Consider the following 3,974-nt stretch of genomic DNA (forward strand, 5'->3'; position numbering starts at 1 on the left):
CACCTGTAGTCCCAGCTACTCGGGAGGCTGAGGCAGGAGAATCGTTTGAACCTGGGAGGTAGAGGATGCAGTGAGCTAAGATCGCACCACTGCACTCCAGCCTGGTCAACAGAGCGAGACTCTGTCTCCAAAAAAAAAAAAAAGAGAGAGAGAACCAGAGAAAGAGAGGCAAGAATATCTCCACGGGATCATAGACAAATTGGGGGGAGGTGGTCAGGAATTCTGTGGACCTGTGCTTGGCAGCACCCACTCGAAGCAATCAGATTAACACTTGGAGTAGACCCAAAACATTCCCCACATGCACCCAGACCCATCGTCACAGGCACCAGGGGCTTAGCATAAGCTGTGACCAGCACGGAACAAACGATAAGCTGCTCTGGCACAGCAGTGACTCCTAGGAAGCCAGGCTTAAAGATGACGTCACAGCCATCCCCGGCCATCTGGAAGGCTGCCTGCCCAAAGCTGCGCCTTCTCGGGAGAAATCACAGGAAGAATGCCAAGCTACCAGTTCCTGACTGACCACGGGGCAAAAGCGGAAATTCTCTGAACGGTGATAGCAGCCTCCAAGCCACACACACATCCAATGGGAAAGGGCAAAAATCTAACTGGCCAAGGGGCTTAAGCACAACTTGTTTTTGAGAGAGAGACAAGGTCTCACTCTGTCACTCAGGCTGCTGGAATGGAGTGGCATGATCATGGCTCACTGCAGCCTTGAACTCCTGGGCCCAAGCAATCCTCCCACCTCAGCCTCCTGAGTAGCTGGGACTACAGGCATGCACCACCATGACTGGCTAATTTGTTTTGTTTTTTGTAGAGATGGGGTCTCGCTATGTTGCCCAGGCCGGTCTTGAATTCCTGGGCTCAAGTGATCCTCCTGCCTCGGCCTCCCAAAGTGCTGGGATTACAGGCATGAGCCACCGTGACTGGCCAAGCACAATCTTTAACCATTAAGTGGCTTATGCTGACCCAGGGGCGACCCCTAGGTAGCCAAAGTTAAAAGGTAAAAACAGGAAGAAAAAATCTGAGCAGGGACATCTGAGTCTGCATAGTGTGAGATGAGGATCGTGGTGGTGAAACTTGTTCAGCCCAGTCACAAAGTAATACATCACCTAGCAAACAACAGTAACCACACCCCTGACTGGAGTTGGGGGAATCAAGTGTCAGAGTTGCTAAAATACATTATCTAAAACGTCCAGCTTTTGGCCGGGCGTGGCAGCTCACGCCTGTAATCCCAGCACGTTGGGAGGCCAAGGCGGGCAGATCACGAGGTCAGGAGATTGAGACCATCCTGGCTAACATGGTGAAACCCCATGTCTACTAAAATTACAAAAAATCAGCCAGGTGTGGTGGCAGGCACCTGTGGTCCCAGCTATCGGGAGGCTGAGGCAGGAGAATGGCATGAACCCAGGAGGCAGAGCTTGCAGTGAGCCAAGATCGCGCCACTGCAATCCAGCCTGGGTGACAGAGCAAGACTCTGTCTCAAATAATGATAATAATAATAATAATTTTTTAAAAAATCCAGCTTTCAAGAAATAATTATGAGACATGCAAAGAAATAGGATTGGCTGGGCACAGTGGCTCATGCCTGTAATCCTAGCACTTTGGGAGGCCAAGGTGGGTGGATCACTTGAGGTCAGGAGTTCAAGAACAGCCTGGGCAACATGACGAAACCCCATCTCTACTAAAAACACAAAAAAATTAACTGGGAATGGTGGCGTGAGCCTATAGTCCCAGCTATTCAGGAAACTGAGGCATGAGAATGGCTTGAACCCCGGAGGCGGAGCTTGCAGTGAGCTGAGATTGCACCACTGCACTCCAGCCTGGGGACAGAGAGAGACTCCATCTCAAATAAATAAACAAATAAACTGCAAGACTTGTATATTTAAAACCACAAAACATTGTTGAAAGAAATCACAGACCTAAATAAATGGGAATACGTCCCATATTCATGGATCAGAAGACTTAATGTTGTGGGTTTTGTTTTTGTTTTCAGAGATGAAGGTCTTACTATGTTGCCCAGGATGGACTTGAGTATCTGAGCTCAAATCATCCTTCTATTTCAGCCTCCAAAGTACCTGGCACTACAGGCATGTGCCACCATGCCCAGGACTTAATATTAAGATACCAATTGTCTCAAAAATTACTTACAGGGTCAACACAATTCCTATCAAAATTCTGACTGTAGTTTTGCAAAAACTGACAAGCTGGTCCTAAAATTCCTACGAAAATTAAGAAACCTGGAATAGCTAAAACAATCTGGAAGACAGACGTACCAAGTTAGAGGTCTCACACTTCCCAGTTTTAAAACTTACTGCAAAGCTACGGTAATCAAGACAGTGTGGTACTGGCATAAGGATAGACATTAGATCAATAGAATAGAAGCAAGAGTCCAGAAGTAAGCCCTTATGTTTTTGACAAGTGTTTCAATTTGAGGGGGAAAGAATTGCCTTTGCAAACAAATGGTGCTGGGAAAACTGGATCGTGACCATTTTTTCTGATAGTAACTCAGCTGTTAATTTTATTGAACGTCCCTTGTATGTGATGAGATACACTTTTCTTGCTACTTTCACGATTCTCTTTGACTTTCAACAGTTTGACTATCATGTGCCTAGCTGTTAATCGTTTTTTAGTTTATCGTACTTGGAGTTCATCAAACTTTTTGGATATTTAGATTAATATTTTTTAAATCGAATTCAGGAAGTTTTCACCCTCTATTTCTTCTAATATTCTTTTTCCCCCTCTTCTCAATCCTATCCTTCTGGGATTCCCATTATGCATATACAGATATTCCTCAACTTACAATAGAATTATGTCTTGATAAACCCATTTTAAGTTGAAAATATCATAAGTCAAAATGCATTCAATACACCTAGCCTGGCAAACATCATAGTTTATGGCCGGGTGCAGTGGATCACACCTGTAATCCCAGCACTTGGAAAGGCTAAGACAGGAGGATCACTTGAGCCCAGGACTTTGAGATCAGCCTGGGCAACATAGGAAGACTCTGTCTCTACAAAAGAAAAAAAAAATTAAATTAAACAATATGGCACTTCTGGAAATCAGATTCCTCTCTCCCCACTCCCTGGGGTTTGCTGTTGTTGTTGCTTGTTGCTGCTGGTGTTTGTTTAGTGACTTTTCTGGACTTTGTAAAATCTGTGTTCTTTGTTCTGTGCAACCACTGAAGACTTTGGTTAGTTATCTCAGTGGTCAGCTAATAACTGGACAGAGATATTCCTAGATGTCTACTTGCTTTGGCAGCACATACACTAAAATTAAAATGATACAGAGAAGATTATCTGACCCTCCTGCAAGGATTACACACAAATTCGTGAATTATTCCATATTTTTTAAAAAATGATTTAAAAAATTAAAAAGAGATCTTTTTAAATGCTTTAGACCATTAAGTTTCCCAGCATTTGCTGACAAACTCTGTGTGTGTTGAGGCATGTTTTCAATACTCCAGCAAGCAACTTACAACTCTGCCTTAGCCTTCATTTCCTCTTGTGTAGACACTCAAGGTCAGCCAGAGGTGAGAGTTTAGGACCTTCTCAGGTCTTCCTGGGTGTGCGCACAGCCCTGTACATACACGTAGCCCACTAGATTCTCAGAAACACAGCAGGGGTTTTTAAAAGTATCTTATTGGCATCTCTTTTCCCAGTTATTCCTTTAAAAAATTTTTGATCAAGCCAGGCGCGGTGGCTTATGCCTGTAATCCCAGCACTTTGGGAGGCCGAGGCGGGGGATCACAAGGTCAGGAGATCGAGACCATCCTGGCTAACATGGTGAAACCCCATCTCTACTAAAAATACAAAAAATTAGCTGGGCGTGGTGGTGGGCACCTGTAGTCCCAGCTACTTGGGAAGCTGAGGCAGGAGAATGGTGTGAACCCAGGAGGCAGAACTTGCAGTGAGCAGAGATCACACCACTGCACTCCAGCCTGGGCTACAGAGCGAGACTCTGTCTCAAAATAAATA

At 44.9% G+C, this 3,974-nt stretch overlaps 1 non-coding gene across 1 annotated transcript; it reads left to right on the forward strand.

Moving 5' to 3' along the window:
• Nucleotides 1–3,246: 3,246 nt before the first annotated feature.
• LOC112209861 (U6 spliceosomal RNA) lies at nucleotides 3,247–3,348 on the forward strand. Its single transcript, XR_002944860.1, has one exon. It is a non-coding gene; the product is annotated as a U6 spliceosomal RNA (small nuclear RNA).
• Nucleotides 3,349–3,974: the final 626 nt, after the last annotated feature.

The sequence above is a fragment of the Pan troglodytes genome, chromosome 6 (assembly GCF_028858775.2).
Source record: "Pan troglodytes isolate AG18354 chromosome 6, NHGRI_mPanTro3-v2.0_pri, whole genome shotgun sequence".
Classification (NCBI taxonomy): domain Eukaryota; kingdom Metazoa; phylum Chordata; class Mammalia; order Primates; family Hominidae; genus Pan; species Pan troglodytes.